This window comes from Aquila chrysaetos, chromosome 20, assembly GCF_900496995.4.
Source record: "Aquila chrysaetos chrysaetos chromosome 20, bAquChr1.4, whole genome shotgun sequence".
Taxonomy (NCBI): Eukaryota; Metazoa; Chordata; class Aves; order Accipitriformes; family Accipitridae; genus Aquila; species Aquila chrysaetos.
The window spans coordinates 19,965,276-19,989,346 of NC_044023.1; the positions used below are offsets into that span (position 1 = coordinate 19,965,276).

Here is a 24,071-nt window from a genome sequence, read left to right on the forward strand (position 1 = left end):
AAAACACCACAGCCAACCCAAAGCACTTATGGGCAAACCACTGATTTGCAATTCCAAACCACTTTTCCGCCTGAATCCTCCACTTACTATCTTATCTGATCTTCTCTCAGGGAATCCCCCGAACCTCCCTGCTCTGAAAGGACCTCTCAAGCTCTACTCTGAGCACTTCTTAGAGCTGAAGGTTTCCACTGTTTAGGGATGGGTGTAAAATGATGACAAACTAACCAGCACTTTTATGCACTCTTTTTTTTTTTTTTATCTTTTTCGCACACTGCTGTACCACTTACTTTCTGGCAAGACTATCCTTATCGGGTAACCAGGCTCTGCTCTCTTTGCCAAATAAAGATTGCCATGCCCAACACAGACACACACCTTTACTGGCCTGCCACATGTAAACGTTAGCCTAAAATAAATTTTAAGGCGACACACATGCTGTGATCTGTACCAACATCGTAACAAACAAATGCTGCTTTACCGATGTTCAAGAAATGTTTTAAAGTCTGCAACCATTGGCAATTCTGCTTGGTGGCACAAAACCAGGCACGTTCAGCTAGAATGGTACAAAATCACTGTTGAGAAACACCACAGACCCACTGCGTCACACCAACAGAGCAGTTGCGTTGAGGCTGAGACTGGTTGAAGACTTTGATTCTGCTGTTATCAAACACCCTGTATTAGATGACCTCAGCACTTCACAAGCATTATTTAAATCCTCCAGCAGCCTCTTAACATGGCAACTTTTTCCCATTCCCACTTTGTAGACAGAAGCACGCAGACATGGAGGAAATGGTGTAGCATCAATTATGGAGTAACAAAGTCCCAAACTTCTGACTGCCAGCTTAAATTTGCAGGCTTTACATTAACATCCTTTGTCCAAAACCCTATTTGCTGAAATGAACAAGAAAATAAGAAGGTTCCTCCCCTCTCCCCTTGTCATTTTGTCTTCTAGGAGGAAAAAAAAACTTAAGTAAATACCTTCAGTTAGGAGTCAAAATCCTTTCAGCAAACAATTTTTGAGGAACACTGCATGGAAACACCTGTTTTAAATGGGGATGTTAGAAGCCCCAAAAAAGTATTGCAGAATAATGATGCTTTTTTGAACAATCAGTATCAGACTGTTCTTGGCATTATTTTTGGAAATGGTATAGCTAATATGACAGCTATGATTTGGAGCCTTCAAAAGGCATAAGCTATTGGCATTTTAAAGACATTACATACAAACAGGCACACACCCCTACACCCACACTAACTCTGAAGATTTGTTCTGCTTGTGTCTGCTGGCTCTTCTGAGTGTACTCCACAACAGATTGTCTCCTTCTCTCATCCCAGTTTTTCTCCTATAGGGGCTTTACATCAGGCATCCAAACATAAAGGGTACAAAGAGACTTGCATTAACATACCGCACAGCAGAAAGGATCCTCTGTGACTAAATGGACACAATCAAGCCTTTCAATTAAACTATTACCCAAAAAGGTGTGGGTTGGTTATTACCAAAGACAGCATTTATTTTAGAAAAATTGAAAGTACCATTAGAAACACCTAATATAACTCTTATTAACTTACTTGAATCTAGTCCTGAGCACATTGGGTTTGTAAGTGTCTGCTAACATAGCATTCTGTTTGCCTAATTAAGTTTCAGTAGGGTAAGCTATAGTTCTCACGCTAATATAGGGATCTGAAAAAAATCACATATAAGCCAATGCCTAGCTTGATTTACCTTTATTGTGTAAGAATTTGCTACAGGCTCTTCAACAACTGCTAACTAATTTTCCATCAAAAAGGACAACTGCTGGACAAATTCCCATCCCAGCCCAAGCGATGGGCATGACAGACTCGCCGCTAAGTTATAAACCCTCCACACAAGCCCTACAGTGTTTACAGGCCCTTTGGTTTTCCTCATCGCTTTTTTCCCCTTGCCAGTCCACGTTCTGAACCTTGAGCTTATTTCCCTGGCCGTGCCGGCAAGCAGCACCACAACACTCTAGCTGGGGAACATCAAGCACAGGAAAATTACTGTTAGCCAAAAAAATGACTCTAAGAGGCTTAAAAGAAATCTCAGGGAATCAACTCAGATCTCCACGACAAATAATTAGCAAAATAAAGATAAAACTCTGAAGCATCTCAGCTTTCTGCTACATTCCAAAGCGGCTTATTTTCTTCCTCGGTTTTATTCTTGCTGCATTTAAAATGCTCACTTGCAACTTCCGAATAAGAAGAAAAGGGGGAGGAAAAAAAAAAGTGACGACAGAGTGCTTTGCCCAAAAAGACAGATTTCTGCCCGCCAAGTCCCTGCACCCAACCCTGCTCCAGGCAGGGGCCCCCAACCCGCACCCCCGTGGGACCTGCTCACGGAGCGAGCGCTCCTGGAATGGGCCCAAGACTTTTTAAGCCGTATTACGGCATTAATATAATTTACAAAATGGTTAAAAATCAGAATGTTTTTCCTTCGTGAAAAATAACACACTTAATGCTTTTCATCTGGCACATAAAATTTACAATACCTCCAGGAACACTTTCTTTGGTTAAATCAACACTGTTGGTACTTTTTTAGCCTTTAAGCATATTACAGCCACAGCTTTTTACGGGTTTTTTTTTGTTGTTGTTTTCACCCATTGTAATAAAACTTTTCAGAACCAGAAATGATCAACAGTAAAAAGCATTCCCATGTCAAACAATTTTAACTACTGCTTTTAAAACAATAATAAAAAGGGGGGGGGGGGGATCGGCTTCAAACCCGCCTCGTACGGTAACTATCTCGACGCAATTAATATAAAGTAATCGTCTGTAGGGCCAAACTTCAGCGCTCTCCCCAAAATTGTTTCCATGCCGCTTCCATCAGGCAGCCGCAGCAGATGTTGGCTGTTAAAGGGCGCAGACGACACAGTTCATGACTTCTCGGAGGCGGCTGCGCGCCACATCTGCAGTCGATGAAGGCGCACGCAGAAGTGTGGCAGACAGAAAGAAAACGTCAGCCGGGCCGAGCCGACTCTCTTCCGTGCCGGGGCTAAAAATAGAGGGGGTGTTCGCCCCGCCGCTCCGGGCGGCCTCGCCAGCCCCGGGCAGCGCTGCCGGAGGAGAGCATCCGGGATGCGGCGAGTTCACGCCGAGGAAGCGAACGGCGGCGGCAGCCTCCGACTGCCGCTCCGCACTCGGCTCCTCATTAACTGGGCGGCGATCCAAGTTCATCTGGGCCCCAGAGAAAGGCAATGCTTGTGTTTAGACCGCACAATACTGACATAACATTAACAGATTTACATATGCAAAACTGTGAAGCAACAGGCATTCCCCCTCAATTGACCCACAGCTTGTAGTGGCTGCCGAGTTATTCCCTGCTTAGGCTCTGTAACCAAGTGGGCGTCATGCGACTACCATCTGGGTACCACTTATTTAAAGCTGGCAGTCTCTCTGTAATAGGCAAGCTGGCAATAAGCAGGAAGGGAATAAATTGCATCATTTAGTTAACATCCACTTGCTTTGCGGCTGTTAAAAACCCATGACTGAATAATAATTTGGTTATTTCTTTTGCCAGACAATGCTGTCAGCCAAATCGTACTACGCATGCTGCAAAACGTCAGCTTGCAAAATTTCCACTTTAAAAATAAAGAAATTCGCAGTATAATGTGAGCTAAGAAGTTTTTCTAATGCTAGCGACTCAAATGCAATCGAGTTCTAAAAATAAACTTGCACTACTGTAGTCACCAGATTCTGCTTTTCCCTAAAATCTTATTCTTTGTTTTTATCAGCCACCCACCCCAATCCATTAAACTTGCCAAACGTCGCTGACCTGGCCCGGAACGAGCAGAGGAACCGGGGTCCGCTCGTAGGAACACTCATTAGATCCAAACACATCTCCATTTCAAGCTACCCACTGCCCTTCTCATCCTTTGCCTTAATTCATAGATTTTATCATTTCCTTCTGTCAGACACAACTGCCTTCACACAAATCGGTATCAAAGAAAGTGGCTGAAACCTTAGACCACTGAAATACAGCTAGAACATATCCTTTGTTAAAAAAAAAAAAAGAAAAGGAAGAAACAAAGAGCTTTTGAAGTGGGTTTCTCTTTGGGGCTCTTTAGTTTACAGAAAATTAAGTTACCAATAGTAATCAATTTTTTTTTTTGTCCCAATTTGCTAGAAATACAGTCTGGCGCACACGTATCTCAACATCCATCTCTCTTCAGGACTAAAGGAAAAGCCCATGCTGAGTACGCTTTTATACTGCAAAGATAACAAGGGTTTGCATTATACAGTGGGAAAAGTCAGAAGTAATGCTTCCGTCGAGATTAATGGTGAGGCAGAGCCAAGAGCACAGTCCACGGGTAAGAGTTTTCTCGACACAGGCTATAGCGTCTCTGTCTTTCACAAACCGAGGCTCGCTCCTCCCTCATTACATTTTGAAGGGACGTCAGGGACTCTCCAGTGCAGAAACAATTTAAGACAACCGATAGTAAGTGGAAACCTGAGTTCATTAGTAACTCGCTTCCAGTATTGGCAACGCAGACAGCCTCAGGGAGAGGACGCCGGAGCAGAGTCAGGCTGCCGTACGCCTCACACGCCTCTGCAACGGGCAATCTGCAACGATGCTTCCAGCACCCATAGCGGGTGCGGCACCGAAAGACCACGCGGCCGGGCACGGAGACATCAAAGGCAAACGGGAGACAACTTTTCCTCCTCCGCATCCCCATCTTGTCTCCACCGCAGGTCTAGGGGGCTAGGGCAGAGCCCAACTGGTAGAGGTGCCAACCTCCACGCCGTGCTGTGTCTCGGCACGCTGGTACATTGAAGAGCACGTATGTTTTCAATATAGGTAACTCCTTTAATAATCCAGCAGCGATACAGGATAGACCAGGTGCGACGGGACCTGCAGCGCTCAATCTCAAAATGCTTCCTGAGCCAACACACACGACAATTTAAAAAACAATCATTTGGAAAGGGACCTTTTTGCAGGCTTCCACACCACCGTGCAGCTCTCACCGCTGCAGCTGGGATGCTTGGCCAGCTCGAGGCGGGCAGGGACGCAGGACCCACCGCCCACCACAACATGGGACCACCACCCTGCAACGCAACAGGGCGATGGGCAATCGTAACAGCTTGCAGGCTTTTACAAAACAGTAATGGAAATAAGACGGAAGAAGAAAAGGGTTTTACACAGCATGATCCTGCACCAACCTGACAAGACAAGTGGTCAGATGAAGGGGGAGGGGAAAAAAGGGAACAGAAACAGAGAGCAGAGAGAAAAAAAATCTGTCAGAGGAAATGTGATGCCAGAAACTGTTCCAGGACCCGGTGGCTGGATGCCAACTCAAAAGTCTCCAAAAAAACAAGGCTACAGAGCCCCCGAAACCTTCCTGATAAAAAAACCTGTGCAGGCTGAGGTTTGTCAAGTCATACTTGTGCTTGCTGTGCCTGCTCCACCACTCTCACCCAGGAGGTCTCAGCCTCCCCGGTCTCTGGAGAGGAGACCCAAGGCATCCAGCAACTTTGGCAAGTTATCCTTTGGGAAACATGCATCCCCTAAAGCATTTGTGTATCTCGTAGAGTGTTTGAAAAGCTTCACGGTACTGAGCCTTAGCACTTTTAATTGCATATACCATACCCAAGATCATCAACCCAGTAACGCTGTCACACATGTGGTACATTACTGTATGGTCAATCTCCCTAATTATTCTTGAGTTATTTTTTCCAGTAGGTCTACAAAATTATCAGCATAAATCTCAAAACATTTACCAGTCAACAAACTCAGCACAACAGACATAAGCTTGGCCCTGACAAATAAAAAGACTAAGGAAAATGTATTTATTTGTAGCAAATGTCCTTTCCTATAACCGTCAAATAGATTACAACTGCATTTCTTTCCTCGCATTGCACCCTGGGATCCAGACATTTAACTAGCACACACTACAGTCCTGGATTAATCATAAATAGAATATATTTTTAAGTGCATTAATTATGTAACAGATGCTTCCAGGATTCCAATGGAGGTAATTTTTAAAATCCCAGTGTACAGTTTTATGAATCTGTGCAGTTTCAAGGTTGTTCTTAATTTGCGCTCAATACTACACTTATTTAAAACCAAGAGGTAATAAACTACTGCCTAATTCTTTTTTTTTTTTTTTTTAAGCGCAGACTGGAAGACGTACCCTACGCTCTTGGCGTCGGACATCCCAGCTGCCGATGGAGGTTCCTCCCATTTCTTTGCCATGACGGCAGGTTGGGATAACGAGCTGTGTGAATGCAAGACTTCTGCATTTGCCTTCTCCTATTAATTTCTCCTCCTCAGTCTAATTTCTGCCATTCAGAAGTCTCAGTCTCCTCCTGCACATTCCCACTCACGTAACAGATATATTCAGTGGCATCCAGTGCACGCAGAGTCCCCAACAAGGACAGCGGGGCGTGGGGCAGCGTGCTCAGGGTCTCCGGAGAGCGCTTCATTTATTGATGGGGTACTACGAAATAATTCTCATTGCAGTGCAAGCACACCGGCACAGTACACGGGGTGGGTGGGCAGAGACCCCCTGCCACCGCCGCACAGCAGAGCTCCAAGCCACCTACCAAAACCCCGCTAACCCCCGAGCCCTGGGGGGGCTACACCCATCACAGCTACACCTTCAGAGGTCCTGCTGCTGGCTTGCTTTGAAAAACAGAGTAAAATTGAGTTCACACGTAAAGACTGTTCTGGGTTTACCTCACTTACCTTGATGGTAACAAACATGGCATATCCAGGTGTGGGGAATACATGCAGATCCACGGTATTTTCTTGCTAGCTAGTTACTGGGAAATTCACTGCTTGTACAGCCAGCTCCAGCTGCTAACAACCACTGGCAACTTCACCAACCACAATCAGAGCTTGCACGGGGTCTCCTGGCTATGGCACAACAGCGACAGGCACTGGCTGGGGCACGGGTGGGACGGCGGAGACCTCCGCAGCCTTCGGACGGCTGCACTGGAGCACCCCGGGGCAGGAGCACCAACAGCCTCCACGTCTTGGATGAGAAGTTTGCTTTTCTCTCCATCTTTGCACATCACATAATTCTTGGATCAAGTCATAGATCTCCTCACAGAGCTTCATCTCTGCATCTGTCTGTGACACTTAATTCGTAATGACTTGGAGGGGCATTTTTCCAGGCACTCGCTGGGCGTGCAGCCTGGTAAGCGGGAGAGCCCGTACCCTGGCAGAGCTGCGCTGCCTTGGGCTCTCCCTTCAACAAACCCTCCAACTCCTCTAGGAGGAGAGGGAAAAATACAGGAGCATGGAGAGCAATTAAGGCTCCCATCAGATGTGGTGTTGACACACAGGAACAGAGAGTGAATAACCCTAACACGAGGTAAGCAGTAGTTAGGAGTGTGTATAATTGCACATGCAGAATACGAAGCCTCAGCACTCGGTGAAGAGCCGGGGTGAGGACAGAAGCGGTTCAGGACTGCAGCTCTGCTCACCTGCACATCAGGCACCCCTGGGGAGACCTGGCAACTCAAGTCGGGCGCAAACCAAGGAGGGAGAAAAGGTGGATAATAAGTATTTTATTCCTACAAAGTATTTTATTCTGACTGCTACTCCCTTCCAAAAAATAAAGGTAATAATTAAAAGTGAGGGTTAATGCTTTGATGCTTCGCTGCACAGACAGCACATTCAAATTCCTCAACAAGACAATGCAAAAACGGGTAGTTAAGGGGGCCGGCAGCTGAAGAAGGCAGACGGCTTTCTGCAACACCAGGGAGGCCCCAGGGTGGGCAGCTGGGTGCCGGTCTCGGTCTTGCTTCCCCAGGCTCACCGCAGCCAGCCTCCTCGGGCATCCGACGGCGGGGGCAGCCCCGTCCAGCGGGCAGCCGGCCTCTCCTCGCGCCGCCGACACTCCTGCTGCTTCCAGCCTCCCCCAAAATTATCCACCGGCTCTGAAGGAAAACCCACGGGGGCACGGACCAACCTCACCCCGGCGGACGCCGGTTCCGCGGCAAGGCTCGGAGAGAGCCAGGGACGCCCCGCAACGCCGCTCGGTGATGCTAACCCCTCCCGAAACACTCTGCCGATCCCTTCCCGTCGGCGAGGCGAGCTCTCAGGGGCGAGAAGATCCCCCCCCGCGCAGGGAGGGAGACCAACCCCGAGCGCAGAGCCTGCCCGTACCGCCGGGAAGAGGGATTAGGTCCCTGCCAAACCGCGGCGTGACTTCACCCCCGCAATCCCTGTGACGCGCGTGAACGCCGGCACCACGCCGGGTTATCGGGAAGGCGATAACGCTCGTGGGCCGTACCTGCTTGGCACGGCTCGAGCGAGGCTCCCTCGGGGCTCCTCCAGTTTCGCTTCCCGCTAACACGCACCTGTGCCCATTTCGGAGGCAATAAAAGCACAAACCGCGTTTAAAGCTTCATCAAACCCCCAATATAAGCCCGAGCGAGGCCTGCGCTGCGCTAACGACCGCCCGTGCCCACACCTGGGCTCGCAGGCGGTCCCCGCCGCAGACGGAGCCGGCGGCTCTCCGCATGGCGGCTCTCCGCACGGCTGTCCCCGCGACATATCCAACACGTACGCCTTGCACAACGGCGAGCGGAGAGCGGCTACGGGTCAGACCCTTCTTGGTGTAAACCCGCGCGACGTCGCTGAGCTCTGGCCGCGTATTTCCTTATCGACTTCTGTTCTGTAACTCAAAAGTTAGCTAGCAGGCTGGACACAGTTTTATCTGAGTTTTACGGGCAGCTGTATTTGCTTATCGCGCAGATAAGTACTATAAAAGGAACAAGAAACAACAGCCGCTAGTAACCTGGATATCTCTCAGTGCCCTTACCAAAAATATCCAGCCTCTGGACCAGCTCATCATCTACTGCTAACAGGGAAGAAAAAAACCCAAAGAAAACATGATGCTGGGCTTTTCAGTATGTGCACGTTAACACCTTTAGTACCCAAGGGAGCACCATTAAATTAACAATTAAATGAAAACCTATACTTGCGTTGGCTTTGGCAGGGTGGGCCCATCAGCAGCACTGCTGGGAGCATGCCCCAGGGCAGCTGGCAAGGAGGACTCCTCTGCCCAGAGGAAGAAGAGCGGGTCCGGACACAAAGCCTTCAGCCCAGGTTTCCCATTGCAGTGAAACCAACCAAAAGGCCACAGGTTTATCAAGGAGGTGGCTCTGACCCCCTCGGTCCCTCCTCTGACCTCCAAAGAGTCCAACGAGGATGCTCAACTGGCAGAAAATACTGTTTTCCTGCTCAAGTTAGTTTTCTGCTGGTCTAGCTTCCCTAGTCAGACAGTCAGCTGAAGCACAGGGAACGCGATGGGAAGCACCCAAGGACAAGAGACAGATCTGTTCCCGCAGCACCCGCCTCCTAAATCTACTTAGCTGCAATGTGAACCAAGCCCTCATTCTATACAGCACCAAGCACACTGTCAAATAGTCTGTGAAAGCAGCGTCAGCCTTCATCTGAGAAAAAAACAAAGGAGAGAGGCTTTCCGAGGAAACAATTCTCATTTGATGCATGTCATGAAGTTGTGAGCGCACTTGAGTCACGGCACACGTGTGGACCATTGTAATGCACTTGCAGAGCAATGTGTCCTCCTCCTCAATCTGCTGAGAGCATCCACCAGGCAGAGGTTGACATGTGGAGGTGATTCAACGCCGATGAACAGAAACATTAAGAAATGCTGTTCTTAAAACGGGGGCTGTACCTGACACTACTTTTATTTACCCAGAAAAGTTTTCTGTTCTGTATGCCCTTCCCCTTCCATTTTACCCACAGCATTAAGCAGGATCCCCATCCTACCCTGGGTGGCTCGCTGCAATCGGACAAGCGGACAGTGCTTCCAGTACAGACAGACTTTTTTTTTTTCTTTTGGACCTATGAGAAATACCAGTTGAAAACCTGAACATTATTTTTTAACTGACAGGGCATTATGCATAATATCTTCCGCCCCCTCCTTGTGCTTATGACATAGAGCAGGAAAAAAAAACAACCAAAGAAATGGAGGGGGGAGAATCTTCCCACCAGAATGTAAATATTTGTGCATAGTGAGAACAAAGTATTTCCATAAAGCTTTCAATAAAGGATGACTGCAGGCCAAATTTTACCCTTACATACAGGCACATAACTCCAGCTAAAGTTACTCAGAGCTGCCCAAGTTTACACAGAGTCCAACTCAAGCATACTGCGTTCATGTACACAAGGACTGTGTGCTCAGGAGGTGCGGCCAGACTTCCAGCTCTTTCTTTTAAAGGCAGACAAGATCTGCTTCAAAGCAGCGAAGAACTTCAGAGATGAGTCAAACTTGCAGGATTTGCTGCAATACTCGCTGCAAAAGAGGATGTGAGAACTGGCAAGTACGCTGTGTTTACTCACTGTACCATCTAATTCTGGAAACTTGAGCTGAGATTCAGCGTTCCAGCACGACTCCGAGGGGTGGTGGGAAGATCCTGGCCACGTTACAAAGCCACTCGTTGGGCAAAACTGGCAGTATCTGCTTCAACGGGGCCGCGGGCTGACACAGGCAGAGGTCCTGCAGCTGGCAAGCGACGTGTCCCTAAGGTAGAAACTGTACCGCATCTGCCTCTAGCCCAGGGGACGAGCCTCCACAGGCAAAGGCTCACAAGAGGAAAAGCGATGCTCTAAAAATCACGCACTGCTTCAGTTAATGACACAGATTTACACTGGGTGTTAGCCTGTTTCGCTAAAAAAAGCCAGCCAGATTTTTTTTTTTTTTTTTCCTGGTGCAAACTGTCCTTTATAGAGACTATTAATATCCCTCTTACTTCAGTTCAAGCTATACTTCTCTTCCTTATTCTCCCACTGACTTAAAAGATAACTTGCAAAACAAGATCTAATTTCTCTGTATCTTTTGTCCTCGTCCCTTTCCTTCTGTTACTGCCTGGACAGGCGGACTGTCTTCTAGGGGAACCGCTGCCTGGAGCACACAGTTTAGATTTGCTGCAATATTCACATTTTTAAGCAGAACATGAAAGAAGATACCTCGTTTATACTAAACAGATCCCCTTTGATTCTGGTCTCATGTAATTAGTTCCGTGTTGCACAGACTAATAACTTAGATAAAACACCCTGCTATAAACAGCCATCTCAAATGGCTGCAAAGATATTCCTCGCTATCAGACACCAGTGAAGACAAACAGCAGTGGACGGCGGCCGACAGGGATTATGCTGAAACAAATGCACTTTTATTTTTCCCTTTAAATTACAAAAGATTATCATTTTACTCAGCAATGGTCCTTATTAAATTGAAACTCTCCACATCAGAATTAAATACGTCCTATCTACTCAAAATGAAGTGTATTATTTATCACTAATATTTAATGACAAAAACCTGATAACTTTCTCCGATTATACCACTGATTTCCTCCAGTCATGCATCATTGGCTCTGCTGGTCATTAGCATTATCACAGTGCATAAACTCTGGCTTATGCAGCAAGTTTGATAACAGAGCCAGACGCCTATAGCTACTATTTTTCAGTTTGTTCAGATTTACTAGTTTACCTCTCTGTGAGCGTGCCGCTATCTAATGGCATCTATTATAATCCCTAGAAATCCTAGTTAATAAATTTCCATTTCCATGCAACACGCTTCTGCACAATCAGAATTCCTCAGCAAATACAAAGCACTCACTGAAAAATCAGATTTCCCCTTCAACCGTCTGAGGACCGTTTTCCGGAAAGACCATATTCCAGCCAACCTGAAAAATAAATAGGAAATATCTAGTCTTCTCCGACTGTTTAATGCTAGGAATGTGCTGGATAGGCTTAAGGTATTTTAGTTTAATTCACAGGTAATGTTCCCTTTCAACTTTTATGAAACAGTATTTTTTGAGTACTGTAGATACTGCTTTTATAGCAGTGAAGAAAAAAAAAAATCAGAACAAATGTAAATGGTAAGACATCAGCTAAAAGATGGATTTCTCCCATTCTCAGTTAAATCCTGTAACTGAAATGACAGATGAGAAAGGTTTCCTGAGTAAGACCACCATTCCTTACACTACTGGGCTTCAGAAAACTCAGATGGGTTAGGCAGAGAATAACTTTAAAATACCTGTACAAACAATAATTATGCTGCATGCTTTGGACATTCCTCTTTCAAAGCCTTTTAAGTATCAAGTAATTTATCACTGAAAAATACGTTTTCACTTTTCTAAACGTACAGCTCAGGAGCTTTACAAACCTAACAGACATTATCTGAACATCGATGCAGACGCATATCATTTAAAACTAATAAAAACAATTTACTACAAGCTATTTCAGAGCCGCCTTCTCCCAGCGCTCATTTAATTCAACCAAAACAGGATGAGGCCCCTGACACAACTCTCTGATTAAAATAAATTACCAAAGTTGTTAACACATTATTACTATTGCAAAACTTACTGAGAAAAATCTCTCTAAGTCTGCGAAGGTAGATAGAGGCTATGATGTTCTGTACGAACAGCCAGATAGATTCTTATTATACGTTACACACATGAACTTTTGAAGATTTTATTCTCTGAGCCAAAGTGAAGTTTTGTTTTGGTTTTGGTTTTTTTTTTTTAAACTCAGTCCACCCAAGGAAGCTCCCGTGATTTCAGCAGAGGTATCTGGGCCTTAGGCCACATAACCAAAGCAAAGTCTGGCTGTCTCGTATACTACACATGGAAATACACCTATTTATGAAATTCACCCGAGGGGGAGGAATCATTTACAGTACACTGACCAACAGAGTTTGCATGATACTGTCTGAAGGAGCCCTATTGGAGAAGCAGAGCAGTTATGAAAGCTGAAAGTATCAATACTAATGCAATTGGTGCCACTGTATTATGCTATTTGCTGGGCAGAATTCATATCACTCATAGAAAATTTCGGTTTGGGTGTAGTTTCAGCATCGCTAACTGCGATATTAGAAGTTGGGGCCGTTATAGGAGAAACGGCAGCAACTTGATGAGGTTAACGCCAAATTCCGCAATCTCAGTCGAGGCAAAAAAACGGATCAAGCCCTGGAAGAAAGGCAGCGTGCTCGGGAGCACAGGATGCAGAAGCGCTAACACAGATGCTTCCCCAGCCCCTGCACCGCTCACCGTCCAGGGCCTTCAATCTGATCCTTCAAAAATGAAGTGGTGAAAAATATTGCCATTGCTCTCCCCTGCCCACCTGCTCCTCCATCTGCATGTACACCCTCTCCAAAATGCACTTTTGACCTCACTGAGCATCAGCCAACGTCAAAAGCCTTGCCGGCCGCATCCTCCCCCAGACTTGGCCGAATCCAGCTTCGACATCCTCCAAAATAGCCCAACGCCAGGAGCTGCTCCATGATGCCCCACGGCCCCCTGCACTGCCACTGCTTTTAAGGGGATTTCTGCCACAGGAGGAAAGGAGGATTTACACCGTCGATTTTAATGGAATTTTTCTTTCCAGTGCAAGTATAAAACGTGGGAACTGGGCTGGACGAGCTAAGCGAGCTGCCTGACTGGCTAACAAAAATTTGTCACGAGGTTCACGGAAGATAGAGTTCATGACTCACTGCCAGCAAGCTTACTATTACAACATAAAAGCTATTATTAAAAAAAAAAATAAAAATGCAAGCACCAAGATGAACACTTCAAGAAGGTTTTAACTTCTTAATCCCAAACAGACTACTCCTGAAATAAGGCTTGCAACGGGCCCAGCTGACAGAAGTCATAAAAGACAGCCTTGCAATCAAAAGACTATTAGAATAGCACATCTCAGTTGCAAAAAAACCCCCTATTTCTGCTCCCCTGGCATTCCCAGAAGTTTCTTGGGAAGAAGTGTCCCGCTCACACTCACCTCCCAGCTCTCCAGCGGCAGAAAGAGAAACATAAACTTCGCATTCACCGAACAACACTAGGAAGAAGCTTTTTAAAACTGACATTGGTTCCTAAAGAAATCTCAGTTAATTACTTAATCCTTCTTAATGGAATGATTAACATCCTTTCAGCAAACAAGGCTGTGATGATTTAACGTTTTACTGCACGTTTCATTACAGAACCGGTAAAATTAATGCCGCTCCCCTCTCGTCTGCTGCGACCACTCATTTCTTTACGATCAGTTACATTTTTCACTTCTGCAGAGCAGCCTCTGCACCCGGCCGAGAAAAAGACTCAAATATACAAAAACCCGCATCGTTGTAACTGCCGTGAAGCCAAGGACCGACCTCCGAACGGGAACCCCCCGAAACGCAGGTGGCCAGGGAAACCAAGGGACGAGGGCAGCATGGCGCAACGAGCCCCGGCGCGAGCCTGGAACAACTTCATCAGCATCCCGGGAACACCGCGTCGCCGCGGAACGGGGGCAGCCGCTTCAAAGGGAACCGGGGAGGGATGTTTGAATCCCGGCTCAGACAGCTCCTGAATCCCCGAGAACCCCCCGGCCGCCTTTTTGGCAAGAACAAAAGTCCTTTCAGGGCTCCACCGCTTGCCGCAAGCAAACCCAGGCTCAGGCGCTAATTCTGCGGGCAAGGGTTTTGCAGGAAGGGGAATTCGGCATCGATTTTTGCGATCAGATGTTTAGTGGCTGCTCTGAACACACCAGCAATCCCCCCTCACCGTTTTATCTTCCTTTATCACAAGCTTTTTAATAGAGACATGACATTCTGCTTACTGCTGGGCTCTCTCTATTTATCTCTCTCTTAACAACACTTTGGCATCATCGGCTCCGCTATCTAAATCAGCAATAGTGCATGTCCGGTCACATAAAACTGGAGAGAGTTTCCCGAGATGCCTCGGGAAGTCTGACTACTCCGATTTACTGATGTGTTAATATGCCCCATCTACTAATTAATGAACAAACAGCTTAGCCTAGGAGCTGGGGGAGGGACACCAACACGAAGACTGCGGAGAGCCCAAGGAAAGACACTTGACCCTAATTGTTAGCAACAAGATGACAAGACTGATTGGGAAGTACAGCTAAAACTCGGATCCAACGTGAAAGGAAATGTCTGGCGAAGAGGGGAAAACTAACGATGCCGTGAGAGGCTCCAGCCAACCTGCCGAACTGTGCCACCTTCTGTCGGGCTGGCGGTGCTCAGCACCCGAGCGCCTGGCCCGGCCAGGGCTCCCCGGCACCCACAGCACCACGCTCCCACCCCATCCTTCTCTCCTCGCCGAAATCCTCACCCTCCTCCGGCGACCCTGCGGCTCCAGGGATGTACACCCCAGGCGAGGAGAGCTAGGAGTTTGCCCCAACCCGTGGCCGGGCGATGAGAAAGCACGGCTCGTCTGCACCTTCCCGGCACAATCTCCTGCCTTTGGCCCCCTGCAGGATCCCAGCCGGCGGGTTTTAAGAAGGACCAAAGTACGGCTGAAGTTTCAGCCAGACCCGGTTTTATCCAGGGCAAAACGTTCCTCATCTCGAAAGCAGCCTGGACCACGTACCACAAAGGAGAGGCACCGCGGCCGCGCCAGCAGGAAGGGTCCTGTGCGGCAAGTGCGCGTACCAGCGCTCCGGGAAACGCTTCCGTATGTATTTCAAAAATTTGGAAAAAAAGGGTCATAAGCGCTTTCTACCTGAAAAAATCAATTAAATCAACAGTCACAAAAGCGCAAGAGACCCTGCAGCACCATGCTCTGGGCCTGACATCCAGAGGAAAGTTGACTTACAGATTGCACATCCAGCGCTGCCACGCTGCAGACACTACACAACATTATCCCGCTGCACAAGGAGCGTGCGTCTTCAGCGTACCTCTCAATTAACAGCCCTGCTAAACTAACTTACTGAGGAAATGGGCACTTCTAATAAAAACACGACCGTGACAAGTATTGTACGGAGAGCGCGATTAGCAGTAAACAATACACTGGAGAATCATCCGAATAAAACATTCTGGGTATTTATTTGTGTCGCTTTTCGAGACCGTTGCAACTGAAGGGGAAACTGGGAGGAAAAAAGCCCACGGTTAGTTTCAGAATGGCACTCCCAGAAACATTGTAGCCTATCAGATATACGTAAATATTTTACGATATGGGTTCCATTTCAGTAGATCTGTCAAGATATTTACAGGGCTTGACAGTATTTCTGTCTTTAATTAAATTTTCACACACATACTTTAATGTAATTTAAATAGATTATTAGTTGTCAGAATATAGTATAAATTTTGTTTACGATTTAGTTACTTTAAGTACTCGCATTGAGGAAACTCATTTAACCCCCTGACTGAGTAGCATTAAGTGTTGAGATGAGACTTCTAAAGAGCTTCTACTGCCCTTTGCACTCTCGCAATAATCTTAAATTACTACAACTTAATTGCAATTTCAAGGCACTAAAATGGAGATGTTTTAAAAACAGCACAGGAAGGGTCAACGAGAGGAGAAAAATTATTTAGTCCTCCTCAGGTACCAGATGCTTCTTGGAGAGAAACTGATTTTGCCCACGCTCTTCTCTTTGCTCATTTTACATAGAATACTATCTTCGTTTTCAGGATGGCGCTGAACAAAAAGTTATCAAGATTAGTCTGGATACTTGCCACATACAAACAGCCATTAGACATGAGCCTGTTCACTTGCATGCATGGAAGAGATCGGTGCCAGGAGAATAGAAAGACAAAACCCTAGAGCATATTTGCAAAGAAGACTGCACGCGATCAGAGCCAGCAGCTTCTCTGACTTGGTAGCTCCAATGCTGAAGTAAGAAAAAAGAGCACATGTTAAAACACTCCAGACATCCCAACCAGCAAATATCTGATCTCCTAAAAATAGAACAGCTGATTCCACTACAGCCCCAAAATATAATACTTCTTTTTTTAAATTAAAAGACTACAGAGCTCCCACAATTAAGTTTCTCCTCTAATGACTGCATGCTTTCTTCCACCCTACTTTTTTTCCCCTCTGTGTACACTGGCATCACCTTGTTACCTACGGTAGCTGCAATTCCCAATGCACCGCGAGCCGCGGGAAACAGACGGCGCAGTAGTTTGTGAGAGCAGCAGGCTGCGAGCAGCGTTTTTGTCACCGCAAAAGCAAGCAGTTCTAGCAAGCACAAGATCTTTTTCGTTTCTTATTGCAACGAGACATTTGACAAGGATTTGGCCAACAGAAAAACAATCAAAGTCACGACTTAAACACCGCTGTGCTGTAGCACGGCCGAGCACTTACGCGTGTCCTCAACGGCGTGAACTCAAGGACTCCGAGCCCGGCCATACCTTTCTAAGCATTTCAGCGAAGTTTGGTCGCCAGGACCTCTAAGAACAGTCGCAAAGACGCTGCCGATCTCTAGCGCGCAACGTTTATAAATTCCGCTTAGCAAATGCCTTCTGGCTCCTATTGCATATCGTATCTCCGCTGAACCGCTCGCCAGGTGGGAAAACATGCTGCTATGGGGGGCGGGGGGGTGGGGGGGGGGGGGAAGAAAAAGTTTCAGTGATACGAGTTAGTGACACAGACCAAAAGCCAAACCCAAAAGCAGCGCCATCAGCAGAAGCCCCGGTTGACGCCAGCGTGCGCTGGATCAGGCCCCGCGCGGCCAGGGCGGCTGGCCGCAGCCCCAACTCGCCTTTGGGGACACGGGGACCGTGCCACAGCTACGAGCCGGCGGGCTGTATTTTCAGAGCGGGGTGCCAGCCGGGCCCCCGCGCTGCCCACCACCCCCCGGTCTCTGCCTCCAGCTGCCAGCCCCTTCCCACCCTGCCTTCCCAACGGAGGCTCCCAGGGAAAAGCTCCGGGAAGCAACTTGATAGCAAGGCTCATTTGAGGAATTGTTACAACGCGCTATTTAATTCCAACGTAAGCTTAAATACTAACGGCAAACAAAAAAAAAAAAAACGCCCGTGCACCCGAGCTGCCTGCCTGCTGCAGGGCCTGATCCTGCTCCCACCGAGGTGGGAATCCCCCCCGGCAAGGCTCCCTCCCGGGGCCGCATCCGTGCCCACACACGGACGCACGCACGATGCTGTGCTGGATGCGCTCCGCAAGGCAGGAGAGGCCTGAACGAACGCTGCGCCTCCGAAGAGAAATCCAGCTACCTGCGAAAATTGCGCTACGTCTTCTTCAGCCCTGCCTCAGCTGCATAAAAATATTTCAGCTCAGTGCCTTGAAGTTGCAATTAAATTGTAGTAATTTAAGATTATCACAAGAGCAAAGGGCAGTAGCAGCTCTTCAGCAGACTCCTCTCACCACTTAATGCTACTCAGTCTTGGGGTTAAATGAGCTTCTTTAGTATAAGTACCTTAAAGCAAGTGAATCGTAAACAAAATTTATACTATTTTCTGACAGCGTATAATCTATTTAAATTTATTAAAGCTTCTCGGAGAAAATTTAAGATGACAGAAGTATCATTATGCCCTATAAATAACCGGACAGCCTTGCAGAAATAACTGTATTTTACATACATATCCTACATATGTGTGTGCATATGTTATTTCATTCGATATACAAATACATGCTGAACAGATATTTCACAAAAGGAATTACATTATCCGGTTCAATCTCTCAATATAAATGACCACAAGCAGTACAAATACTAAACGCTAAGCTGCATTCCATAAATTTGCCTTTTTACTACCATCCTTTTTCCTAATTTTTACAATGCCGTGAAACAGGAATAACTCTGGAGCTACAAATGTTTACAGTATATCATACCAAGGATGATAATGCAAATTTTAGCTCTTAAAAAAAGGTGATCCACTCCAAGAGAAAAGCATATTGCAGCATATGCTGCGCAAAAATGTCCAATGCATAATTCTCTGCTCAACTTTCCTGCTCCTTCTCTTACCAGTACAAAAACTAGCTGCGTTACGATTACCGGTGGAACTGATTTAAGCAGAAAACGTTTATAGTTGTTAAAAAACATTACACATTACCCAAAATGGCTTAACAGCATACATGTGCATGTTTAACACACATACTTTTTATTGTCTAATTAAAGCATATACCATAAAAATCTACAGGTTTTATAATAAGTTGTGCAGGATGGTTATGAAACCTTACCTTATAAAAAGTATAAAGTACTTATTGTGTGATCTGCACTGCTAATTAAAGAAATACTTATGCGAAAAGGTTTTGGATTCCTTAATTCTTCAGTAGATGTGCACTTGGTCAGCCTCCTGATTAACATACATTAGGGTAACAGCCTTTTCCTCAGATTTTTTTTTTTTTTAGTAGCTATTTCCATTGTTTTAGAGTACTTTAAAGAAATGAAAGAGGGGGCATATTTGTAGAGTTTGCAGTGAAGTGTTTGAATACAAACATGAAAGTGTCAAACAACAAAAATAACCTAACTCCCACTGGTTAAGTTTGATTAATACTTAAATCCTAAACGTTTACTAAAGTAAAATCAAGTATCTGTTAATATTCTGTACTGCTATTTCCACTCTAAAACTACACAGTAACAGAGTCTCTCTAATATAGCCATGAAGACAAGTTTCATGCAGTTTTGTGAAAATCCTGGCATATCAAAAATAAGGTGCCATCCCGACTGGTTGGTAATACACTTGAAGGAGAGACATTACAAGATTTCTAAGCTCTAGGAACGCAGTTGTACAACATACAATGCTTAATCACAACCAAACTCCTCTATTATACATCAGCACAGCACTTATACACAGAAAAAAAAAAAAAAAAAAAAAATGTTTCCTTACAATTCAGAGATCCAGAAATAAAGGCTGAATTCCAGAGAACTTTTACGGTTTTCAACATTACACTACTGAAATGCCTTCTTCTCTGCAGCTCTAGACAGCATAAATGAAATCAAATCCTAAGTCTCTCTGAAAGTGTATACAACGCACTCCAAACCACTATCACTAAAAAAAAAAAAAAAACCAACAAACCCAAAACCCAGCCCATGCACAAAAAACTAACTTTGCAATCAAAATCGTAAGCAACAGAAAGCCCTGTTTGAAATAGTAGTTATTTTTCTGAAAGTTATCCTTTGGTTTCACAACAAAGATCAGCATTTGTAATGGTCCATTTCTGCATAAGTGAACATATAGCCTTGCTGCCTGATCGAATAGTCCAGAGCTTTCAGTGAGGCAGCTCCTGACAACAGCCCAGCAGCAGCTTTGTTTGATCTCTCCTGCCTTCCTTAATCTGGGTTGTCAAGGTTCACTTGTTGGAGGCTGTTTACTTTACTTTTTCCAGAAAAAAAAAAAAAAAAAAAAAAAAGTGATTTTTTTTTTTTTTTCTGTCTCTCATACAATGACTAATCCAAAGACTAAGGGGGAAGAATGCTGCCAATGCAAGATGTTAAAGCTACAATACCTTTTTGCAATGAGATTTTAGCCGACACCTTTTGAATGGTAACTAGTGAAGAGCTTCCTCCCCCAGTGCCCTGGTCCATTCAATATGGTTGCGAGATAGTTCAAATAAAATGTGCAGGGGAAAAGATTCAGAGGAGAGAAATTGAAACCAGTAGCCCTGATTTCCCTTTCTTCCCCCAAATCTAGTTGCAAAGATGCACAGTACCTCCTTCCTACACTCGCTTCTCTGAGAACTTGAATTATTTCAGGCTCTCTCAAACTTAGAAAAAGTAGGAGCTTCTCAGCAGTAACAGAAACTGTAAAAATAATGCTAAATCCAGTGAAACGCCTATTTTCCCTCCGCCGAAATATTAAAGCAAACCGTGGATTAACAGCACAAGCAGCAAGTTTCTTCGACGACGTTCTTGAAACTTTGTCTAATTAAGAAGCTGTCATTAAGCGACATCAACATTTAGTCAACGCAGGTAAAACGCAGGTTTAGAAAAACTATATGGAAAGGAAACGCAGTTTAGAGAATTGCTTTAATATTTATAACCATCCAGCACCCTAGAAATCAGCAGGCTACATTGTGTAGACGACGCGCTACAAGCAGTATACATACATTACTCACTCAAAGAACAGTTACTAAAAATGAAACCTTAAACTTCTGAGCACAGAAGTTGGGCTCCAGCTTCTCTAGAGAAGCGGCTCTGGGAGCGCTGGCAAGCGGCAGATACCTCGGGCAGGTACGGGAGGTCTGAGCGCTGCTGCTGCCAGCCTTGGGGGGGGGGAGGAACCGGGGGGGGGGGGGAAGACAAGAAAAAACCAAAAAAACAACAAAAAAAGGAAGTAACCTCACTCGGCTTAGTTCACTCAAAGCAATTAAAATCATTACAGCGAAGTGGCAGGAGGAAGACTCGCTAAAATCGAGGCGCTCCGCAGCCAGCCCGCCGATGCTCTCCGCGCCGGGGCTGCCGGATAATTAATAGTTGCGCGGCGGTGGGGAGGGGGCAGCCGCTGCGCCCCGCGCAGCCCTGTCTGCGCCCCGCCGCCGGGCTTTATTTCTTCTTCTTCTTTTTTTTTTTTAGGCGGAAAAAAAAAAAAAAAAAAAAAAAAAAAAAAACCACCACAAAAAAAACCCCGCGGGGCGGGGGGAGGAGGGAGGCGCGGACACGCCGCTCGGACGCCGCCTGCAGCGCGCACCTTCGCGCTGCCCGGGGGATGCGCGGAGCTGCGCGGAGGCTGCGCTGGGGCGGCAGGTGCGAGGGGCGCAGCGCGGAGCGACCCTACTTACCGGGCCACCGGTGGCCGCCCCCGGTTCCGCGGCGCGTAGCGAGCCGCGGTTCCGTCCCGAGGCTCCGCACCGCGGGTCTGCGCGGAGGGGCGGGGGGGGGGGGACGGGGACACGCGAGGGATGCGCGGTCCGCACCCGCGCAGCGAGAAGTTGCGCCGGGCTAGGGAAGGCACGGATGTTTATTCAAACACTTCGTCTCCCAAAAAAGAAAAGAGAAAAAAAAAAAAGGGGGGGGGGGAGGGGGGGATGGGCGCAGCGGGCCCCTGGGACCCGGGGGGGGGGAGGATGCGCGGCGCGGAGCTCCGCGCCTGCGGAAGGGACTGCGCGGGCGGAAAGCGGCAACAGGTGCCGGGGGAAGGGGGCAGCCGGGCCCGGCGTGGGGGGGCGGGGGGGTGTTGGGGGGGGGGGCGCGGCCCCGCCGCAACTTCTTGCCCCGAGTGTTGGAAGTTGGGGCGTGCGCGCCCCTTGCGCGGCGGGGACCCGGCGGAAAACACGAGGAAAGCGCGGAGGGGGGGGGGGGGGGGGAAGGCGCCGCATCCCACTCTCCGCGGAGGGTGCGCGGGGGAGCGGGGAGGGGGGGGGAAGTTTCCAAAGTGGGCGGGTAGGGGTGGGGGGGGGTCCCCGTCGTCGTGTTCCCCCCCCCCCCCAGCCCCGCTACCGCGCCGGCGGCGGTCGGGTGTGTGGGGGGGGGTGGTTGGGTGGGGAGGGGGGGGGGGGGGGAAGCCGGGCACGTGGTGCCGGGTGGGGGGGGGGGGGGGGAGAGAAAAGTGCAACAGCCCCCGAGGAGCGGGGAAAGTGTCGGGGGGGGGGCGCCGGACTCACCCGCAGGACTCGGCCTGCCGCTGCCCAGCACGGCGCGGCCCCCGCGGCGCGGCGCGGAGCGGGTTAGCCTCTCCGTCCCGTCCGTCCGTCCCTCCCTCCCGTCCCTCCGGCACGCCGAGCCCGGGCGGCGCGGCGGCGTGCTCCGCCGCTCGGTAAATAACAATAGAGCCCTCCGCTCGGCGCCGCGCCCGCGGGGCCCCCGCACGCCGCCCCGCCGCGCCCCCGCCCCGCGCCGCGCCGCCGCCCCGCGCCCCCCCCCCGCCCCCCCGCTCCCCGCCCCGCGCAGCCCCGCGCCGCCGCCCGCGCGGGCGGGCCGGGGGCGGCCCCGCGACACCCCCGCGGAGGGAGATGTTGTTATTTTTTGCTGTTGTCAGTCTCTGACGTCACATCCACCTGCTGGGTAAACAAGGCTCGGCGCAAGGGGAAAATAATAATAAGAAGAAGAAAAATAAGAAAAGCGGCGGAGCGGGGAGGGAGGGCCGAAGCGGGGTGGGGTGAGGTGGGGGGGGGGGAAGCTCCGCCGGCGCGGAGCTCCGCGGAGGACGGCCGGGGGGGGGGGGGGCGGGCCGGGGGGGGCGGGGCAGCCCCGCGGGGAAGCGAAAGTGGCCGCGGAGCGCGCCGCGCAACCCTGCGCGCCCCTGCGCGCCGCCGGCCAGACTGAGTTGAGCGCGGGGGCAGGCGGGCCGCGGCCGCCCCGTCGGCGGAGGGCAGAGCCGTGGCCCACCCCCCACAGCAACTTTTCCGCCCCCCCCCCTTACCCACGGGGGTGAGGGGGGTGTCAGGCCCGCGGAGCTTGGGGGGGGTGGGGGCGCGGAAAACCTCGCAGGGCCTTCCGCGGATGCCCGCGGAACCCGCCTTACCTGCGCGGAGCCGGCGAGGCGGGCGCTGCTTGCGCTCCCCCTCGCCGCGCACGCCCCTGTGGGCGCAAAGCCCGCTTTAGAAACGCTGCGCGGGTGCGCAGCGGCGCGCACCGGCCGCTGAGCGGGAGTGACCGACCCGAGGGCCGGGTTGAGCGCGGCGTCGGTCCCGGTTCTTATCCCGGTGGGTGCGGGGGGGGGGGAACCCGCGGACCGGCCGCGCCGTCGGGGCTCCCGCGGAGGGACCGGTGAGTGGAGCCCACCGGGAGGGGTCGAGCGGTCCCCGGTTCCCCCCCGGCTCCGACGGTCGGGCACCGGAAAGTTTTAACAGCACCGACGGCCTCGGCCCGGATAAGGAGCGACCGGACAGCGCGGAGGTTGCGCGGGTGGGAGCGGGCCGGGCCGGGCAGCATCCTGCCCTCCCCCGGGATGCGGACCGCGGCGGCCAGAGGAGCCGGGGCCGGGGCCGGGGCCGGGGCCGGTCCGTCGGCGGGTCGCCCGGCGGGGCTGGAGCCGTCCGTGCCCGGCGCTGCCCGGGACGGGGCCGCTGCGAGGCAGGAGTTGAACGGGCGGCCGCGGAGTTACCGACCGACCGACCGACTTTGTTCGGGGGGGGAAAGAAAAAAACTCTTTTCGTCCGCCCAGCGGGGACCCGCCAGAACCCAAATTTTCTTCCTCTCCTTCTGTTTTTCTTGTTTGTGTTTTGGGGTTGGGTTTTTTTTTTTTTTTTGGGGGGGGGGGGGGTATTGCTTTTGGCTCCCGGCGGGCCTGACACCAAGCTCCGGGGCCGGATGGGAACCTGATTTTAACCAGCGAACCCCTCCCGCGGACAGAACCGCCTCTGCGCGGAGCTCCGCGCCGGGCCCGTCCCCGTGTGTGTCCCCCCCCTCCCCCGGCCCGGCGGGCTCCGGCGATGAGGGCCGGGACCGCGGCGCCACCTCTCGGCACGACAGCAATCCG

General features: G+C 49.4%; 1 protein-coding gene across 8 annotated transcripts in view; it reads right to left on the minus strand.

Moving 5' to 3' along the window:
* Positions 1 to 22,435, minus strand: part of FOXP1 (forkhead box P1) — a 392,273-nt gene extending 369,838 nt beyond the window's left edge. For 5 of the 8 annotated variants that reach the window (XM_041118643.1, XM_030043706.2, XM_030043699.2 and 2 more), the window contains exon 1: positions 22,255 to 22,433. The gene's annotated coding sequence lies outside the window, so the exon portion shown is untranslated. Of the gene's footprint in view, positions 1 to 21,432; positions 21,793 to 22,254 lie in introns of those variants that run through there. The other 3 variants (XM_030043708.2, XM_030043705.2, XM_030043700.1) reach the window with 3 other exon arrangements.
* Between the last annotated feature and the right edge of the window lie 1,636 nt (positions 22,436 to 24,071).